The sequence below is a fragment of the Motacilla alba genome, chromosome Z (genome assembly GCF_015832195.1).
Source record: "Motacilla alba alba isolate MOTALB_02 chromosome Z, Motacilla_alba_V1.0_pri, whole genome shotgun sequence".
In the NCBI taxonomy this organism is placed as follows: domain Eukaryota; kingdom Metazoa; phylum Chordata; class Aves; order Passeriformes; family Motacillidae; genus Motacilla; species Motacilla alba.
In genome coordinates this window covers 14,727,216-14,749,930 of record NC_052046.1, presented here as the reverse complement: position 1 = coordinate 14,749,930, position 22,715 = coordinate 14,727,216, and the positions used below count along the sequence as shown (strand labels likewise).

Here is a 22,715-nt window from a genome sequence, read left to right as displayed (position 1 = left end):
GATATAAATAATTTTAACTCTTTTTAGATTTTCTCATTTTGGCTGTGGCCTTATTGTGGCAAATTTGTCAAATGTAATAAGAGTTTAAACATTTAAGTAAAAATTCTTGTTGAAGTTGCTTTGTGTTTGGCTCTAAAAAACTTGTGGTCTTGGAGAATTAATTGTCTATGGGATAACCAATGGAAAAACTGAGTAAGGCACCAGATACAGAAAAATCAGGGCTTATATACTGGTTTTTCCTATAAGGAAGAAATAAAAATGGGTTTTATCGTGAACAGCTTTCCTTCCAAATAAATGAAAGTATAAATGTTACAATGTGTAATTAGGAAAAGTATATTTCTCTTAAGAAATACAACTATGACTTGCTCAAACCCAGAGCTGCACAGAGCTTTAGCATTGCAAGCAGAGTAGAAGGGTTGGTCACATCTCCAAAATACTGCCTTTCAGTCCATCAGTTCTATTTTGCAAGAAGGCAGAGATATGCTGCAGTGAAATGTTTATTTGGTTTACCCACAAGCTCCTTAGGAGTTTACCGATTGATATTGAGTAGAATTATTTCAAAAATATTTTCTTCTGCCTTTATTTTTAGTGAGTAAGACACACAGATATTAGTATCACAGCCAGAAGACTGTGCTTGTATCTTAGCTTATACAATGTTGCATTCCAAAAAGGACACACCAGTCTGAATATTCAGGTTGAGAGACCTAATGCACAGCAGGTTAATATTTTTAAATACATTTTTTAAAAACTAGCAAAAGCTAGGAATACAAAGTCGCTTGAAGCGCAGGTAAACATACAAATAGCAAGAGGTAAACACGCAAGGGGCAAGATAGAGCATTTTCTTCCCTCGACTGCTCCAAAAACCCAGGAATCCTGAGTTTTTCTTTGCAAACTCACGTGTTTTGTAGCTCTGCTTGTCTGGGAATTGTCTTGATATAAAGATGCCGTTTGCCAGTGAATCTAGAACTCGGTCACTGCATTGTGGGATATGTGGTGTGTGTGTTGCTTCCTGTAAATTTTGCTCTCTCAAGTCAAGTGATCTGTGGTAAAAGCCTGTGTTTCTTTATGCAGACCTGTCACTGTGTCACAGCTTCATGCAGCTACAAATCATGTGCGAATGAATGGCTCTGCAAACATCAAGAACTGTAAGATGCTGAGAATATGTATGTAAGTTTATTACCCATGTTTGGGAACAATGTTGAAAGCATTTCTTAAAAACTCAATAGGGTCATCAAGCAGACAGGAAGGCCATGTTGCTACAAAATGTGGTAAACAGGGATGGCTTTGAAGCATCAGGGTGCCTAGTGATGCTGTAGACTTAAATGACAATACTTGCATGAGCAGCCACCCAGAAATCCATTTCAAGACACTGACTGTACTCTTTGAGACCTCAACTTTCCTCAGTCTTCAAACATGGTCAGGAAAGAAGCCCTTTAGGTCCTGATCTCAGAAAATGTATGCCTCTTCCTCCAACACCACAGGTTAAACACCACCGAGTCCTGGAATTTCATTATTAGAGCTAATATACACTCAGAGGCTGCCACCAAAGGGCGCAGATCTCAGTTTTGCAACTGAGTGGTCACAGGCCCCATCTTAAATCCCACTCAAGCCTTGATTGTATCTTAAACAATCAGTAAAACTCAAAAGTCAGCTCAAAGCATTTAAATTTCTTGATTAAAGGAGGTCAACAACTTTGCTTAACAAAACTTATAGAGTTATAAATATTTGTGTGCATATGTGTGTTCTTCCAAACAGCCCATGAATCATTCAGTAATTACAAAAGGGCAGGTGTAACCAGTGGCATATGAAAATGCAATATTTAGAATAATGATTTATTAAAAACCTCAGATTCGTTCAGGACATATGTGAGTTTTATGAGTTGCCATGCTGATGGGAGGCTCCGGGAAACATACCAAAGGAGCTTACAGTCTAGATGGAGAATTAGTGTCTTTCTCAACTTGTCTGTGAAAAAATAGCAATATATGTGTGTGAAAAACAGTGGGGTTTTTTACCTTTTTTTTTCATGATCTAGATGAACTAGACCTGCAGTTAGATGCCAAATGAGGTAAGCCCTTGGCTTTGCACAATAGAACAAAATTCCTAAAAGTCCTTGTAGCTCAGATTGATCAGAAATTGCCCCTGATTCTTCTATACTTCTTTGAGAGTAAAAAATCTTCTTGTCCTATTTCTGTGTGGTTTCAGTTTTTGATAATAACATGCGTCTCCATATTCACCCAAATCTCCAAATCTCCAGGGGCAATTTCAGCACATCTGTAAGATTAAACAAAAAATGACAACTAATATCTGTTCCTGTATGAACTCATAAATGCAAGGATAATCAATAGCCAGGTACACAGAATTACAAATGTCACTGCTCCACACTCACGGCTCTCAGATTCCTAATGGGGGAGCTTGCAAAGATCAAACCTTTTCATGCTCCAAACAACTGGGATTATACAGCCTGTATTGCCAAGAATATTATTTGTTAATGAACTGGTGGTTAAAAAATGAATAAACAAGTCTAGATACTTTTCCTTGAAAATACTAATGAAATTTAAGCTGCTCCCAGAACGACTACCTTCTAAAGCCTCTTTTTTTTTTTTTTTTTTTTTTTTTTTATGTAGTGGAAATGCCAAAATTGGAACAATGCTTGGTTTACCATAGCACAACAGGATGATCCTATTGGTCACTCAAGTGAAGTTTGTCACAGACAAAATAAAGAGAAGAGCTGGTAGAGGATTCTTTTAATAAAGAATTAAAGGTGAAGGGTGTGATTAAGGTAAGTTAAGATCATATTTTTTGCAAAGAAGCTTAGTTCTCTAAAGAGACAGAAGAACAGGTTAATAAAAGCAACTGTGTAGATACAATGGAGATTGTGTGGAGATTTTGTATGTGGCAAGATAATATCAGAACTAAGAATTCTGCACATTTAATGAAAAAAATCAGGTAACTTTCATGTCTTGGAAAGAAATTATTAATAAAAACAAGAAAAAATTTTAATATTTCTAACAGAATTTGTCAGTGATCTGAAGTCTTTGCTAGAAATAGTTTTCTCATAATGCAAGAAAAAATATGGCGCTAAAATTGTTTTAATTCTGCCTTTGAAATTCTATGTTAAAAAGGCAATTACCATCAAGAGGATAAAGTAACCTCTTTAGCCTCACATAACTGGAGGTCTCAAGTAAGCTAAACCTGGTACAAGTAAATTCAAGGAAAAAATAAGATGCTTTCAGGAGAGCAAATGAACAAATATCAAAGCAACCAGGGAAGAAAAGGAACATTTTTTAAACCACAACAAAAAATGCACTTAATAATGAAGAAGTAATTATAAACAAGAAAAAAAAAAGCTGTGTTATCCAGAAAGCCAGGCTAACATCAAATGATCCTTTTAGCTTCAGAATCCATAACTCTAGTCACCTGTTTTCTGTCTAAATACAGAGGCAGTTTTCTTTTAGTAGGCCAGATTTTTTATTTTCCTTTTTTTTCCTCAGTCTGGAAGTTAAACTCCTGGAAAACTTTCTGTAAGGAAAGAGACCAGTTTTTACTCCTTTTAAAGATGAGGGAAGAGTGATGTCTCATTTTGCAGACTCAAGGTCACACAGTGTATTAAAAGGTACATTATAGTACTGGTTCCATTCAGTAGCAATGGTATTCATGGTATTTATGGCCATGTAATCACCATTCTTTTTCTCACAAAACTGAAATGTTTGCAATGTTCTCTAACCTCAATTCAACTTTGCTGTTGATTACACTTCATATGATATGTATCTCTCTGTTTCCAGAAAAATTCAAAAGCTATAACAACAAAAGGAAAAAAAATAACATTAATTGGAACAGCTGCTCTTTAGTTTTAGAAAAATGAAAACATGAATAAAGCTACTACAAAGTGTATTTTACTCTTAGATTATTTGATCTTTTATGATCAGTTGCTCTATACTTCCCTGTGATAATGAATACCTAGTCTACTTTTGCTGCTCATAGAAATTGCAAGTAAATTTCGAGAAAGTTGAGAAATAACTTGTGTATCCCTATTTGACTTTTCTTGTAGAGAGCTCCACTGTGACAGTTCGTGCCTGTAATAATATTTATGTCGGTATGGAGCAATTCAGGACCAAGGTTCCTGAAGAGCTTATGCATATAACTATTGCAAAATCGGTACAACCCTTTGTAAGTCTGCCAGGCAAAGCTACATGCATATATTAGAGTTTCTTCCAATATGCTTTCCCTTACTTCCTTCTTTTCATTACCATTATTAATACATAAATTATATAACAGTAGCAGAATTATATCCTCTATTTAAGAGAAGTATTTATATGCACACATCCAGTACATTTTAATAGAAGATTTTTGCTCTCTATCTCAGTTATTGTAATTGTATGTATGCCTTTCATTTACTAAGGGTCTTGTTTGTTTTTCTTTAAATGGGCAGATACTATTGGCAGGAAATAGAAAACAGTCATACCAGGGGTTTTCTGGAGTGGAATTAATTTCTTCTTCCATGTATGTAGTGTTTTCAGACTAGACAGGAACTGAAGGGCTCTGGAGCATCATTTTCTCAGTTGGCTGGACACAGAAAGCTGAAAAATTAATTTAATGTTTTTGAGTTGCAAGCCACTTAGACTGCCGTGAGCCTCAAATACAAAATGTTTAAAAAACACTCCCCCACATACCCCCCTCCCCCACCAAAAGCTGAATATTTTAGATCACCTGAAACAAGTAATAAGTGGCAAACAACCTAGAAAATAGATTACCATTGCTTTATCAGTTTCAATATGGCAAGGCTGTCTTTCAATGGCCTACACATTTTACCCTGACATTTCTTGGCTTTAGCAGTTCAGAACACATTCTCCTAAGAAAAAGAATAAAGCATGCTAGCCTGAGCCATGGTCTCCCACTGCTGACTCAGGAGACCCTGGACTGCCTCTCTTGCTGCCACTGACCAGTACTGTATTTTATGGGTTAGCATCCACCACGAACATATTGAGAACCTGTAGAAAAATCATAGTAGACAGAACAAAATATTGCGTCCAGCTGAAAGTTCAGGACTGATCAGACCTGAATGTTTAGCTAATACAACCTCTATAGATCACTTCTGTGAAAAGCCTTTCTTATTTTTCCCCCTCTAGACATAAGTGCAGCTGTTTTACTGTCTAAAATATACTTTCTGCTTTTGGCAGTCTGAGATGAATTGCAATGTCCTTTTCTCCAGACATACTATGATGATCAGTGAATGATGTCCTTCCTTTATAAAAGAGACCTTAAAGAATACTACTTAAATTATCAGGGTATTTGTTGCCATTTGGACCTGAAATGTCTGATATATTCCATCCTAGGTATTTTCTCCCAAGGACTTCTAGTATGTATTCTGGAAATGGTATATGATAGAAATAGCCTGATAATACGGGAAATTTAAGTCTGTGACTGAAGTTTAGGAAAAAAGGAACAATAATATACTAAGATAAAATTAAGATTTTTTAAAATACTATTATTAAAATCATTTTATTAAAATATGTGCTAATATGAAAAATAATTTATGTTCTTCAGAACCAGTCTTAGGGTTGAACTGAAGATAAATGCTACTTAAAATTTCTCAGGAATGATGAAAGTTTCATGGATAACAAAATGTGAAGCAACATGAAACTGCTGTAAGAGTATGAGCTGATTAATCCAGTATTAATTGCATTTGCAACTAACATACTCATCATAATAAACAAAAAAGAGTTTTTCATCTCCATCACCCTTAGTGCCCCACCACTATGCTCATCACACAGATGTTTTGGTGCCTGCACTGTTACCCCAACCCCTTCTACAGGTAACACATTGTTTCTGTAGCCTAAAGAGAAATTTTAAAAAGTAAACCCACCTTTTTTAGTTTTGCACTGTTAAGCCTTAGGGTGCATCTCAGGGCCCAGGTACATCAGGCACTTCAGAAGGGAGATATTCAGCAAGAATGGACCCTGTAGTGAAGAACAAGAAACATGGAGGAAAGGCTCTATTTTGAAATCCCATCTCCATGGAGCTGGATTGCTTGATCCAGAGCTATCAGGTTGTGCCTCTACTGTTTTGAGACCCCCCCAGCCTACAGCTTTATGCTAAAGCTGTAATCTTTAACCATTCTTTTTGAAGAACAAAGCCAATATGTTTGGTTTTTTTTAAATCTGAATGAAGGTGGCTGCCTGCCTTCTTGTACCATGACATAATGGATTGGATGATTACCTGCAGAGGAAGAGACCTGTATCAACCAGAGGGTGGCTAAACACACGGCTCAGGTCAGGTGAAAGAGTACCCTGCAGCCATACCCTGCAGCTAAGTGACTGGCTTCTCTTAAAATTGTGCTTTCTTGAAAAAGCAGGATGATTCAAAATTCACAGGAACAGAGAAAGGGAAAATAAGGAAAACCATAATGTCTCTGCAGCCTGATGGCCAACATATTCAGCTAGAGGACACGTTGCATTTCTGTAGGATATTAACATATAGAGCAGAAATGTTACAAAACTTATTTCTCAAAATAAAGAAATCTGTATTTCAAAAGTATAGGTCTTATTTTTACAGCAATAATAGTTCTGTATATAATTTTTGATCTTAGAAGTTTGCATTTTGAGTTTGCTTCTATTCACATTCAGAAATAAAAATATAGTGATATATTAGTTGAAGCGGTACAATGAAAATGCAAAGGAAGAACCTAAGCAGTTACAGGTTTAGGTTCACACCTTCATTTTCACTACTTTAGGACAAGAATCAGTGTCAGCTGGACTATTATTTATGTAAGATCCACCCGTACACAATAAATCAAATATCTGGGAAAAGGAAGTTATAAATATTTTTAGCTCAATTGAAAGTCACTGCTCTTACCTCCCATGGGTTTAGTTGGTTGCTTTTGCTGTGCTTCTAATGAACAGACAAACCACTGTTCATTAGTTTATATTAGTGAGCTGTTGAGCAGTCCATGAGTTTTCTTGCTACAAGCAGGTATGATTCAATAGCAGGAAGGAAACTTAAAGTGAAAACTTGATGGGGCAAAAGAAAGATGTCTGTTGCCTCTGAAGTCTAAAACTTAGCAGGGTTATGTTTTGGCACTTGGATTTGGAGACAAACAAGCTGGCTTGTGATAGAATAGTATGAGCGCGTATAGGGCTTTCGTTGTATCTTGTACAAAAGGCTAAATCCTAGTTCTTCCTCTCTTAATGTTTATGTCAAAGTGAGCGCAAAAGCAGGGGTGCATAGCATAGGCTTCAGAATAGTAAATCTCCATGTCTCAGGTATCATAGTTGCATGTGTTTTCTTTATGTTAAAAAACATAATACTAAAGGCTAGTTACTTTTGCTTTTAACCTGTCATGAGCCTGAGATGTGTGTTCCTCTGGGGGTTAGATACTTTCTTACGTAAACATGTATCCCCAGCTTCTGTTTTATCGGAGGATGAGAAGATTTGTTAGTAAAACTCCATGCAGGACTTCGAAAATGTAAATATATGTTTAAATGTCCAATATTCCAATTGGTCTAAACAGCTACAGTCTCCTTTTCAAATGAAATGTTGCTCCTGTTTTCCATATCCAGCCAACATCCAATATCATTTTGCTGCAAGTGCATCAAGATGCACAAGATGCAATATGTAAGTAGGAAAACATGATGTAGATCTAAGTCTAAATCCAATAGATGACTATTTGGATCTATTTCTATTTCCAAGTGGGTGCATGACTTTGTCAGATAAGGATATCCATCATCCTTGATATTAATATTTTAGCCATAAGCATTTAATCTGAATGAAAAATGTTCATTTACAAATGAATTTCAGAGGAGTCATGGTATTTGCATATTAAAAAACACCCACAGCCCTTTTTTCTCCTGCTAACAAGCATGACTACACATTGTAGGATGAGATTAATTAATGTGTCCTTGAATTACCTGCTAATGCTTAGTAGAAAAAATAAAATCCACTTTTAAAACTGTGAAAACCCAAACTTCATAAAAATGTTGAAAAAATTCCCCCCCTGCAAATTAATGTTTTAAAAACTACAAACCACATTGTAAGTAACTTAATCCTTTACACTTAATACTGGTACTTCACCAGACGTCTGTTAATATTAAGACACAACTTTGCCACCATTTAAAGTGAAACTTGCTTTATATGCCCATTACTGATACCAGTAGAAATATTGAAATTAAGAGGCACATAAGTGACTTGAAAATATATGCATAAAATTAATTTATAAAGTAATGATGGTGTTCTCCCATCAAGCTCGCTGCTCTCTTCACCCTCATAATATATTTTTATTTAATGTTATGTGGAATGGAAAATGTAAATATCCTTTCAGCATTGCAAAAGAAAGCAGAAAGTAGCAGGAGAATCATACTTTCTGTATCTAAATGCAAAAAAAAACCCCTTTGTTTTCCTAGAAACTGATGACTTTTCACAGTTTTTCATACACAACAGTTTTTCAACTAATTTGAAAGGTTGATATTCAATAATTACTATGGAATAGCTAACATACTAGTTTTTCTGATATTCTCCTAATCTCATAGCTTTTGATGGTGGGATTTCTTCATCTATCCGTGCTGTGGAGACATCATTAATTTTCTGTAATCCACATTGAACATCTCTGTACAACCGTTCCATAGATTTTGCACCATATTTTGAAATTTAATCTAGTGATGCTGGGTCTCTCACTCGCATATCTGCCCTTTCAGGTTTTTCTACTAAGAGAAATGGTTCAGTGTTTAAAGCATTCAAAACTGCTTTTAAAATCAGGATCAATAACTTTATGGGGAAGGAATTGCTTCTCCATCTCAAATTCCAGTACAAGAAATGTTCCTGAGACTTTCACTCAAATAATTCATGACAGCTCTGACAAGAAGATTCACAGTTATTACCTACATCACAGGAACAATAGAAACAGGTTTCATCATCTCACTTTTGTTCTACTGTTCATCACATACATCTGTTTTATTTGCAGCTGACAAGGGGAAAAAAACCCACCCAAAACTTGAGTAACTTTAAGTTTCCAAGAGTAAAGGAGGATGAAACAAAACTTCTGTCCTAGTGGTCCAATGGTCACAGCCTTTTCAGAACGTATGTGAGGCAAAATCAACCCTCTCAGCATTGCAAAAGAAGCGGCAGTAAGGTCAGGTGTTTAATGAGTGAGGTAAAAGGAAGCAGTACAGGTGGTGACACTGGGGGAACCATTAAACAGATGGAGTCATAAGACGGGTGAATACAATTCTACAACACTTTAGAAAAGATTCTCTGCTGCACTCTGTGATTTTCAGTTTTTGAAATGAGGAAATGAAAGGCTAAGAAGGGATGTATCTATAAATACACCAGGACTGTTATTACTGGGGAGGATGAAGAGCTATTACAGTTAAAAGGCAACACTGGCAGAGTTACGAATGGTTATAAACTTGAACTGAATACATCTAGTCTGAGAATTAGAATAGTTTTTCTATCCATCAGTGTAGTGGAACCACTTCTTAGTGCAAGCACTGGAAACATAAGCCTGAGCTAGATTTTACAAGAAGCTCTACTAAATGTGTTTCTGGGATTATAACCCTGAAAGAGGATTTGACTTGATGATGTGAGGAGCACCCTTTTTTGAATCCTTAACTTTTAATTCCATGAGAAATAATGGAAATACTCCCTGTGACCACATGACTGGAACTCTGGATAGGCAAATTCTGAGGAAAAGTTGCTGGAAAAAAAATTATTCTGTTCTTCTCCAGCTAAATCCTAGAAGATTTTAAATTTATGACATTGCTATTAATTCAGGTCAATTCTTAAAATTCAAGTCTGCTGGAATCCTGTAATCCTTTCAGAGTGCTAAATTACCATCTCCAGTGCCTGTTGTGCCACGTGTCAGCAGAATACCCTTGTGGTGGCAGAGGTTATCCACTTCTGTGGTTGAGCTATGAAAGTGAGGTCAGCAGGTAACTTGTAAGGAGATGCAGGGGGAGGAAAGGGAATCTCAGTGCAACCATCCAAATTTTGGTGGGAAATTACTGTGAAAGCAGAGGGTGCCGAGCAACATCATCTCCAGGGTGCCGAGCAACAGGGCAAGCAGCAGCCAAAGGTCACAAGCATGGTAAGAAAGTCAGTTTCATTAAGCAATGAAAAAGGTTTCTCACAGAGATTGGAATTGCCATCGTTAGAGATTTTCAAAACTAAGCTGAACAAGGCCATGAACAAACATCTATAATTTTGGAATTATCTTCACTCTGAGTAGGAGTTAGAGGTTCATTTCAGATGACTTTTTTTTTTGATTGACACTGAGAATTGTTCACAAATTAATTTCTACTGTGTTTTTTCCAGGTAGAGGTGCACTTCAGATGCCTAACTTAAAACATTTAAGGATATTTCTAAGTGCAAATTTAAAATGCCACTTTTGCTAAGCTTGCCTTCTGCCCATTAGGTCTATCTGCTAAGTAAACATCTTCCTGCAGATAATTCAGCTAAGAGGCATGCATTAAAACTTTCTGGCTGACTTTACCAAGATTACACAAAATAAGCTTCTTGGTGACTTTAAGATTTGTTTATCTTAGATGGTGTTCAGAATGCTTTTAAAAGGTACAGAAATGCTAAATCTCCACATTACCAGTTGGATGCAAGATAGCTGTTGAAATACTTATAAAACTAATATCCTATTTTAGGAGTCTGTTAACTCATTTCAGTGTTAGGTATTATGATATGTGATAAAACCTCTACAAAACCAAATCCACAAGAATCTTAACTTTTGAGAAAAAGGCTAGTAGGTTTCTTTTTAGTGAAAGGAGCTTATGATGCTAACAACTGTTTGTCAAGGAGTACCTTGCAAAAAAGTCTTTCATTTTCCTTCCTCTGACTCCATGCTTCTCATATCATGGCAAGCCCATTTTAATGAATTACTCTTCTGTCTCATAATGATTGTTCTAAATCCATACTTTTTTTGGTTTGAAGTTTAGGACCGTGCAAAATTATAGTTATAAATAATGAAGTGTGAAAAGCCGTATGTCCAGATTCTCCAAAGCATTGTCACTAGTTGTCATTACCAAGTTATTTGTACTGTAAGTACTTTAAGTGTGTTGCAATAACTTACATTCCCCCTAGAAAAATCTAAAGCCTAGTTTAGAAAAATCTAGCCTAGACATTAATCACTCATTAGGTTTTGTGGAAGTTAAAATCAGATTTTGAATGTGGTGAATACCGTGTTCCAGTGATTTCACATTTCATTTGCACTTCCTTGCACACAAATTATTTGGAATTGCCTCATCATGGTTTATCAGATACTTTTCTCTTTCTAGCTACTCTAAACAGTGCAAACCTGCAAATGGGTCCATTGTTGCACATGGTGAGATTTCTTTTCTCTACTACTTATCTCTCAAAATGCAAAATGCTCCCTCAAAGTCCAGTCATTCTGCTTTATTCACTGTCAAAGCACACAGTGCACTACGTCTATTGCCTTTTCAAACTGGTTTCTTCACAATTTCAATAAAGTTACTAGATTGAAAAGCCTAATATATGAAATATGTATTAAGAATCCAAGAAACTTATGTGCACTTATCCCTCCTATAGAAGTAAAAGCTGCTGCCTGCAATAGGCAGTATTAATCTTCAGAAATTGTTGCAAGCAAAACTTTGTTGCCACCTACTAAGGATTAGAATCCATGTCATTTAGCCTGATATTTTCCAAAACTTGACATTGCTCTTACTTTTTAGCTATGAAATTTTGTATATGTTTGAAGAAATTAAATTAAAGAAGGTATTATTAAATTATACTGAATGTTTCTGGGAGTATCTCAATGAGATCAAAGAACATTGAAAGTAGGTTTGATCATTTCTCTGTATGACAAGATCTGTAATGGAAACTAAAGAAGTAAGTGGATTAAGGTATTGGAAATAGGATGACATAATTTTCTGAGCTCAGTAACCTGGTTCTGCTTTCAGCATCCAGGTGTATATTTTCTGAGCCTTCAATCAACTCACTTTGGAGTGTGCAGAATTTGGATTTCACCATGCTCTTCTATACTTGGCTTGGATGTTTAGATGCACTTTAATGCCAAAAGGCATTTCACATTACTTGTAGAATGGCAAAAATAAAACCCCCAACAATTGCGATGATGGAAAAAATTCTGCTAATTTGAAGCCAAAATATCTAAACATATTCAACATACGCCTTGTGTTTCAATTTTGTTTTTCCAGGTTAAAAATTAGGTAGAAAACTAATAACATGATGCTTGCATATTAACTTTAAAGTTCTATGAGTAGTTTCACAGAATCATAAATCATTTAGAAAAGATAGAATCATTTAGATTGGAAAAGGCCTTTGAGATCACCAAGTCCAACCTTTAACTCTGCCAAGTCCCCCATTAAACCATTGAATCAGTGTCATATCTGCATGTCTTCTAAGTAGCTCCAGGAATGGTAACACAACCACTTTGCTGGGCAGCCTTCTCCAGTTCCTGACAACCCTTTTTGTGAATAATTTTTTCCTAATATCTAATATAAACCTTCTCTGGTGCAAGTGAAGCAACTTGTTATTTTGGAGAAGAGGCTAAGCCTGGAGCAAAAATATTTTTCCTCTTTGAGACAGGTGTACCCCACCTGTTGCCGATGGGCCTGGTGCCATAAAAACTGAATTATGATCAAAAAAATGTCAATACAATGGGTCTCAGCTAAGCTTGACTGAATATATTGCAATAAAATTACTGTATGGATTAAATGTCTCTCCAACTTCCTTCGATCCCACTGATAGAAATTCATATTGTGGTTTGCCAAAATAAAATGTTAAATACAACCTCTAACTGAAAAGTGTCAGCATGCACACCCTAACTGTGATTTGCTGTTTTCTGGTGGTGGTTCCAACCACCTGAACTACTGGGAACAGTGACAGAGCCTGATCCATAAAAATGCTTCTGTACATGTGTGGGTTACATGCACATAACAGTTACTTAGATTAACACTCATGAAGACATTCATTCCAGCAGAGAGATAACAATGCCCCTGCCAACTGCAAGAGAACTGTTATATAAGAATATATCCATAGTCCCTCTCCTTGGTCAAAGTGATATTTAACTATATGTGAGGAGGTATTTAACCACACAGGCTCTTTACTGATAAATAAACTGAGAGACTTGAGCTCTTGGGAGTTGTCTAATGGCTGAAAAGTATGGAACACAAGTGGTACAGACCTTAATCACTAATGCACCAGTAATTTTACTCTTTGCCTGTGCATTCGTTGGCACCGGGGCACCTTTGAAAAATCTCATTACCTAATTGCTCCTTAGGTACTTAAGTCTCTTACTAAATCTGGCCCCCAGGCTCCCGTCATGACCACAAATCCATCAGGAGCTGGGCATATAATTGTTGCTATTGCTTAATCTTGTTTTTGTTATAAGGAGACTGACATATCTTTAAAATTGAGAATAAATTTTACTTTTATTGGTATTCTGTGAAATTTGTGTTAATTTGCTCTTGTGATATGAATCATTTTTTTGTCTTAACACACTTCAGCTGTTTGTAGTTAGCTTGATGGACATGAATTTGAGGCTTCAGCAAGATCCTATTTAACACATGAATAAAAGGAGTAGGTTCACTTGAGATTCACTTTCTCTTGCTACTGGAGTTATTAATACATTATTGTGCAATAAGGAGAATGAGTTCAGTCTTGACTATTCAACAGTTTTAATAATGCATGCATTACTCTATGCAAAAAAAAAAAATGAAATAAAAATTATTCTAAAATAAAAGTAATTGAATCATGTAGTTGAAGGAACAAAATGGAAAAGCAGCCAAAGGAACACAGTAACAATACCTTTTGAATCAATAAATGAAATTGAAAAATAAATATTACATTCTTGTTTAATAAGAACTTATCTCAGAATTTCATTTTTCTCAGTAAATTCCCATCGTATTAGAGAATTAGTGTACAAGATTAAGCTTATATTGAACAAAGGAACTGCAGAGGAAATACTGTATAGAACGTCTCTTTTTTTTTTAAAGACACAAACCCAACCAAAAACAAGACCAAGAAAACAGCATTGTGCAAAAAAAAAGTGCTTATTATTGCCTGAATAATCTATATAGAACTTAATCCACCAATTCAAGATGTTTCCCAGTCACTTTACCACACCTCCTGTCTGCACTAAACATGTCTTGTTTATTCCAAGTCAGTGCCTCTGTCTGCTCCTGATCCTTCCTGAGGAAGGACTGTGCTCTGAACAACATAAGCTCTTATCCAGGCTCTCACCATCCCCATGCCATGTGGGTACATCACTCTCAGTCTGATTTGAATTCCTAGGAAGATTTTATAGCTTCAGAATCCATTGTGGTGCCTCCAGGTTGTTCAGACCCTCCATCTGTACATCAGACTCACGTCCCCAGCATCAAGGGATTTTTGCTTTCTCCACCAACCAACACACTAAATTTATGATGCCACTACTTGGAGAGCACCCAGCTTCACCGATCTTTGTGTTGCAGTCTTTTTTTCCAGAATTAATTTTTCTGACTTTAGATCCTGAACACCCAAATTCGGAAACCTATGATCTTTGTGTTGCAGTCTTTTTTCCCAGAATTAATTTTTCTGACTTTAGATCCTGAACCCCCAAATTCAGAAACCTATTACCCATAAGGTGAATACCTTTACTGAAACAGCAAAAGGATTTTAGAAAGCTGTCAAGGTTTTCATGTCATACAAACAATGGCTTTGTATTTTACAGTACTCAAGATTTATTCACCATGTAAAATCATATCTGCCAGCACACACGCTGAAGTTTTTACTTGGTTAAGTGAACCAAGAATGAACTCCTGCTTTGCAAAAATCAGATCTGTACCCATGGTGGCCTGTCACAATTCAATACACTTAGGATGTACCCTAATTTTCCATTTGACTACTGAAGAGCATCCAAGTTAACCTGTTCAGATTTTGACAGCTCAGTAGGCAATGTCACATCTAACCACATATCAATTTTTCCAGCCTGTTTTAGAAGTCAGATTGTGGGATTATTAAGGACAAACAGAAAACACGCTGAATACAGAAAGCTATAAATTTATTGTTAGTATAAATGAAATCTTAAAAACATAATCAGCAAGATATTATTAGAGATCTATTTTAATAAAAAAATAAATTAAACACTGTTACAGAAAATAAGTTCCAAAATAATGAAATTAAAATTAATATACAGGGTGAACATATATTTTTCCTGATGTCTGTGCCTTTTTTTCAATCTTATCCAAACCCTTTCATTGCCTCTTAGAGTCCTAATGTTGACAGCAACCATTTGACGGTGCTATTGAAGTGTAGAGCTGGTCATCACCATCCTATGTTGATATTGATGGTCTTTGCCACGTCCTTTGCTGTTGATATTGATGGTCTCCTGTCCCTTGCTAGATGACCCACCTTAGGAAATTCTTAACTTTGCTCATATGTTTTTTACAATTTGATTTCTCTTAATTGTTTTGTGAGTTCATGTTACTACCATTATACTATGTATGGTGGTTTTCATGTGGCTGCTCATATTCACTCTTTGTTTTCTTTCTCCTAACCCTATCCTGAGCACTGGCAAGATGTGATAGTCAAGAGGTCTCCAGTGCCAGCTTGTGACCCTGCCTATGTATCATGTCCTCTGATCCCACTTCTCAAGGCCTCACCTATGATACCATGACTCTTTGTCCACAGTTTATCTTTATACTGGCCTCATAAATCTCTTATTCTGTGAAGACAATATTGTTTTATACTATCCATATAATAACATGGCTACACCATATGAAGAAAACTAAAAGAAATTAGATATAGGCATTAGAAAAGTTGCTGCTATAGCTAAAATGAGAATGAAAATGAACCAGGCTCCAGGCATGCCAAGGGAAGTTCATGTGAAGCAAGCATTTGTTTTGCCAGTAGTGCCACTATTGCAATTACTGTAGAGTTGCAGGACAACTGACAGTCACTGCTGAAAACAGAAATCCTAATCTGTACATGTGTATATATAAATAATGTCCAGATACAGAGTAGGATCATACCTTGCTGATCCAACCAAAACAGGATGCCATTTGGGAAATACTAGAGAAGTATTGCAATGGCAAGTAAATCTGACATAATATATGTAATGAGTCCCAGCAAGATATCAAAGCCAATATCAAAGCTAGTTCGTATTTACTAGGGACAGTTGGAACAAATCCCAGAAAAGTTTAAGTCCTTTAAGTTTGTCTATACATTGACACTTAAACTGCATACATTTGTATGATGTCACTAAGTTTCTGTCTCATCACTTTTCTGAAAAGAAAAGGGGACCCATACTAGTTCCACTTGAAATAACCTAAAGCCATTGCATATGTTTAATAGAATGCTATACAGGTGACAGTCACTTAATCTTTTTTTTCCAAATATTTTGTAAATTGCAACTGTTTTCTCACATATTTCCATCACAACCCATGGGCCATTACAGCATTCCCGACTTCTGTTAAAATGGGAAGCTTGCATGTTGGTGATTCAGCAAAATCTTCATAATTTTCACCTTCATGAGTGAATTTTCACCATCACAAATTGTTTACATCCTTAAGTACAAAAATAATGCAGTGTACAACCAATCTTGATTTGCCCAGTGTAACTTTTATAATCTATCGTCTAATAGTAACCTACATTTTTTAAGATATTGCTTCTGATGAGTTATTTGGTAATCAAACAGTAGATATTTAATTGTCATAATAAATAAAAAATGTAGCTTTTCAGAGCTAATGGGTGGTAACTTGTGGCTGTGGACTCTGGATGGATTTTTTTAGGAATGAGGACCTGATATCACACTGCCATTCATTTTTTGTACATGAAAATACCTTTTTTCCGTCATTTTTCTCCTAACTGCATGCCCATTAAGTAATAAATGGCGCAATAAGCTTCTAGATGGTGATAGTGGAACCTATCCAGGCAGAGGTGAATCAAGTACTCTACAGGTAATCCCTCTACATTCACAGATAAATGTATTTAGATGGGCTGGCTAACATCTGGGTTTAGATGGGCTGTTAATATCTGAATAGAAGTTAACACTTTGATAAGGGGATTTATGACATTTGCTACATTTAGACAGCAACTTACATTTACTTATTGTGCATTAAAAGCAGAAAATTAAGATATTGAAACCAGACCAGTGATGAGATTGATCTGAAATAACCGTAAGTGCTCAGTTTGGAAAAGAAGCTGATTTAAAGACTATACTGACATAAATAGCAGCTCTTAAACATCCATTTATCTTGGCCATTTAAATAATTCCCTAGGGATTAGGGAGGCACTAATGAATGAAATACCATAGGGGAGTACTGTAGAATCTTGCTAGAGTAGACTGTCTAGCCCAGCAGATTTGGATTTACAGACTTACCTATATATTCTGTGATACCTCTGACAAAATCCCCTTGGACTCCAATGGTGTACAATAAGGGAACTTCTATGATAGTAGTGCAGGTGATTGTGTTAAAAAATCAAGAAAGACATTTTCAAGAACATGAAATTTTCTTTAAATGAGGAGTCTTCTGCAAAACTCTCTCAGCAATTACAGCTATTTCTACACCAGTGCCTTGGTTTAACCATTAATTATGAAAAGTCCCAGATTATGAAAACTTTACACAAGCAACAGAAAAATAATTGTCAGATGTAGTGTCTTCTGCAGTCCACATGGGAATGTGTGACTGCTTGTGGGAATGCAGTACTTTCCTCTACTGAAAATCCAACAGGAAGGAGGGATATTTAAGGAATCGTATTCATGCTGATTAATGTTGAATAATCTGAGATAATAGACTAGAGTCTCAGGCATGTGGGCACAATGTAATATAAGCACTCTGAAACCCTCCCTCAACACCTTTTGTTCATCCTTGGTAGCTTAATAAGAGCAATCTTGTCCTTTAAGACCAAAAGACAGGATGAATTCCTACAGTGTTGCACATTATATTTATGACCTCTGCATTCTTCAGTGCTGTTTCACAGTGTATCTTCTTGGGCTTTAAATATGGGAGTTCACATTGATTAAGTGATTAAATTTTCCATTGGCTTTCTACAGCATTACAAAACTTTGCCGAGCAGCAAGATTATTTTTAAAGGTAGCTCCTTATTTTGGTTACCCATCCTCCCAGTCCTATCCAGGACTCCAGGATCTCTGGACCAAATGTTATTATTTCAGCAAATTGTGGTTATCAGCAGCATAGCAGAAGATGTAAAACACCTTGCATTAGACTGAAAAACTGATATTAGCCAGATCAAATAAACATAAGCAAATCTGCCTGCCTAAGGTCTTGTGAGAACAATTTATACAATAAAGAACCAGATGAGAATGCACTCATGAGGAGCTGTTTTCATGCAGGCCTGAGCCAAATTTTATCCTTTTCCTTCTGCCAGCCATACAAAAATATATTCTAAAAGAGAAAGAAGTTGAAAACAGCTGCTTCAAATGTGCAGACTGCAGACAGAATGTTAGGAATATCAAAAGAAAATGATCACATATGGTCTATTAAATGCTCAGGAAGAACTCAGACGAGCCACATTTTTTAATGACAGTTTAAAAACACTCTACCAATATTTTTTCTGATGTAACAGCTCAAGTAAAAAAACCTGCTAGTCTTGCTTAAGAATCTTTAATATAGCAGAAGTGAACCTCAAATGAAAGAAGGAGAGGGACAAGAGAAAAAAAAAGCAAACTTGTTTTTCAAAATTATTGTGGCTTAACATGAAAAACAAACCCCTGTAAACTGTTGGTGTTTGGCAGTCAAGAACTAAGATAATAACCTCCTTTTAGTATGACTGTTCTTTGTGATTTCTCATTTCACTCTAATCGCCCATTTAATTTGTGATTGTAAACATATTTAATAATTTATATTCACAGATGCAGAATCTCCACCTACCATTTAGTGCTCTGCTGCAAGACAACTTTTCGAAGTTCAAGTTAGGCAACAGCATTAAACATGCTAGTACACCTCAACCATTTTTCATAGTGACTTTTTTTTTAGAAAATTGACTCATCTCGTCCCTAGAACTTCACTGGGTATATGATTTCATTCAGAGGAAAGAACCTTTCAAATGATGTTACAGATAACCTCTGCCCCATCCTGTAATGTGCCACATCTTGAAAAGCATCCTATATACATGAAAAGCCAAAGTGAGATCTTCTGTGGAGATCAAAGAGAGCCCTGTAATATAAAAGAGAGCTGAAAATCAAAGGAAAGAGGTTTCAGAGCAGGCTGTGGGGTGAGGATGTCCAGCTAAACCTAATAACCCAAGGTGAATGACAGATTATTCTCTTCTTCTCTACCGTTTCTCTCTCCCAACATGAAGAGGAAGACAATCTACACAAAGAAGTACTCAGTTCTAGACATGTTGAACACTATTTTTATTTTCCAGAACTTAAAGAGAAAAAGGAATTTTCAAAGTTTTGATTTTGTTTAATATTCAATGGTATCTCCAGTGTATGTATTCTGTCTCATGTACATATACTGGTATGTTCTTGCCTTTCCAAACATGTTTTTCTACATTCTTAGATTTTGCAAACATGTAAACTCAGATTTTTACAAGACACTTAAGCAACAGATGTGTGAACAGTGCTTTGGGGTGCAGATGTTTCCTGTAGATGGAGTATTTCTCCTTAGAGACTGAGAGCTTTAATCTATGAAAATAAATCTTATTTGTAAGACATGTCTAGACTAAAAGAAATGGTAAGCACAGCAACATTTAAAAAAAAACTGGTGAAGATGGCTCCCTTGGATCAGTTCCGCATACAAAACAAAACACCAAACAACAAAAAATCTTCAGATCTTTCTAATCTAAAAAAAGTTCTGGTCCTTGTGAGCAGAAAGTCAGGATGTACCAAGCCCATTGAGTACTACCTTCTATTTCTCCTAGATTCCCTTATAGTTTCTTACTCTGATTGGATACCTTCTATTTCTGCTTTCAAGTCTTTTATTTTTATTTTTGTTTCTGGCTGTGCGTGCAGAGAGGGACTGGAGAGCAGATGCACTTGCTGAGAGATGTAACACTGTAAATGAAAAGTTGTTTTAACGATGCTTAATCTGCATCTTTCAAAAAATATCTACTCAGCAGAAGCACAGAACTTCACATGGTAGCTGATTAAAACCATCGCCAATTTTTTTCTGGAGAATTTTAAAACTCTTTGATTTTTATCCCTGAAACAAACTATTGAAGCAGCATGTTGTTCTGTTATGTAAGGGATCTATCAGTCACAGAAAAAAGGAAGTTATATAAAATGTGCAAGAAAAATGGTTTGCTCTTGATAAACATTATCGGTTGGGATTTACCATAAAGAGATCTCAAGATAACAAAAATTCTTCAGATTAATTTTCAAAAAATTTCAAAGGAGAGGGCATATTTTTCTCTATCAGAAAGAAAACAATAAAAATGAGGGGATTAAAGTCTTTAATTTTGCAATCTTTTAAATTCTTTTTAGTATGAAACTGAGGCAAAAGGCATTACCTGCCAATAGGCAGCTAAATGATCATTTTTATAAGCTGCATTTTTAGCAATAATAAGAGAATAGAAAATGACCTGTTCAATTTTACTTCACATTGAGCCAGAATTCACTGTAAATCACTGATCCTTAGCATTCAACATTCAATTTCCTTCTATTTAAATGTGTATTTTTAAGAGATTGAGCTTACATGGGCTTCATCTATAATTTAAACTCCCCAGGCAAAGCTATTTTATTACTATAATCACATTAAATGTAAGTGATCTATAGAAAAAATATTTAAGTGGGATGGAAATGGAAACAAATGGAAATGTGAAGTGAAATGTAAATGCTGCTTGAATATATTTGTTAAGTGAAGTTTGCAAGTGAGAGAATCTGGAAAGAAAAGTTATAGTGAAAATCTGTCTCTATGGAATCTATAAAAATACAGGGAACACTGAAAAATCAGTGAATTGAAGATTCACCTCTTGAGTCAAATATTTCAAAAGGCAAATTAACATGTCCTACCTGGGCACTTGAGTTCTTTTTAAAAATCTCAATTATTATTAAGTGATGGACATTTTTAAAAGCTCTGGAACTCAAATGGGTGTTTTGATGGTACACTAAACCCAGACGTACACAGACTCAGCCCCAGGAAATTCAAACTACTCAGCCAGCTTTTCAGATTAATTTATTCTGCAGATTTACAGAAGTAGCTAAAAATATTCAAGATTACACTGGCTAAGAATTGATGTCTTATATGTATGCAACGTTTTTAATAGGTTTACATTAATATCTGTTTCCTGTCTAAAGTGTATGGATGGAGAAAGAAATCCACAGTAAACAACCTAACAGAATAATCCTACTATTAAAGAAGAGAAGGGCCATCCTGAATGGCAATTGGTATAGCTGTTGGCAGGATGATTAGCAGTACCACTAGCACCTTTAATCTAATTGGACTCATGCATCCATCTAAATTATCCTCAGTATTTATGTCACTTAAGGCAAAAACTGAACTGAATCAAGCATTTAAACATCATTCTTGGATCTGGCTCATTATACCACCTGAGAATGTGCTGATCGCTCTGATCTGCACTGACCCCAATCAGTAACAGTCTCTGTAACCCCAAGCTGCTGTACTAGCACAGGAGCTCTGCACAGGTGCTGGGATCTTCACAGCCACCCCTGCTGCTGCTGGTAAATTGAATTAACTTGCTCCTAAGTGCATTCAAAATGCTGACACCACACCCTGATCTTAGGGATCTGTACACTGCATGGTTTCTAATATTCAGGGCAGAGAGAGTTCTCTTCATTTCTCACCAGATTTGTCATTGAAAACTATGCCATTTTTCACAATTATATTTTAGAGAAATCACATTTTCACTGTGAATCTTCTGGTTCGCGTTGTTGAACCAGAATCAACCATGAGGATTGGATTATTAAATTGCTGTAATTTCAGTTTTTAAAATGATTATTAGTTTTACTCTGTTCTGGTTAGGAACCTAATGCCCTGACAGAATCTGATCCAAGAGGAAGGGAGGACCATTTTTTCCGGCTTTGATTTATTCTTCATAAGTAGTTTCATGACTCGTATTTTGTGTCCTTTGAAAGGATTGATTCAAGCCACTGTAGAGACCTTCTATGAATTCAGCACTGGAATTACATGGCATCACTAGGATGCGCCAAAAACATTCACATTCAAGTGAGAGATGAATTATGGAAAGTTCTAATTACAATCCATCACTCTGATGATGTATCATTTATGAACATTATCTGGACAATGCTAGAATCTGACCCTCTATATGCTCTCTGGAAATGCTTCTCAAAGTGGAATCCCACAGAGGCATTCTACAAGGTGGCAGAAAAGTCAGAAAGTGACAGAAAGTGTATCTTGAACTTTCTGGAGAAATACAGCAGACAATTTAGGAATAAAGTATAACAAAGTATATTTAATGAGTATACATCTACTGTAAAGACAAGAGTTACAAAGCCTTGCAAATATTCTGTGATGCTTTTGTCTCTCATCTAGTCTCATCCTCCTGTGTGGTGGGAAACTTTTTGGCATTTCAGTCCACGTGAAGTCCTACAACACATTTGCTTTCCAGTCTCTCCCAGTGTGGTCCTTCTGAAGTGCAATATCCTTTTGAATGGATATTCAGACATCAAATTTGTTTGTTCCTGTTATTTGTTTGTTCCTGTTATTATTAGGTTATTGTATGGAGACTATCTTGTTTTGCAGGGACTGCTAAGAGCTGGAGAGTAAGCCAGAGTCAATGTTCCTGCTTTTGACCTGAAAAGGTTTTAAAGATCAATG

At 35.9% G+C, this 22,715-nt stretch overlaps 1 long non-coding RNA gene across 3 annotated transcripts in view; it reads right to left on the bottom strand.

Moving 5' to 3' along the window:
- Window positions 1-424: 424 nt before the first annotated feature.
- LOC119695927 overlaps window positions 425-22,715 on the bottom strand; it is a 106,518-nt gene continuing 84,227 nt past the window's right edge. For 2 of the 3 annotated variants that reach the window (XR_005255452.1, XR_005255454.1), the window contains 2 exons: window positions 5,864-5,957; window positions 4,354-4,577 (listed from right to left, as the gene is read on the bottom strand). This is a non-coding gene — a long non-coding RNA (uncharacterized LOC119695927). Of the gene's footprint in view, window positions 2,272-4,353; window positions 4,578-5,863; window positions 5,958-22,715 lie in introns of those variants that run through there. The other variant, XR_005255453.1, reaches the window with a different exon arrangement.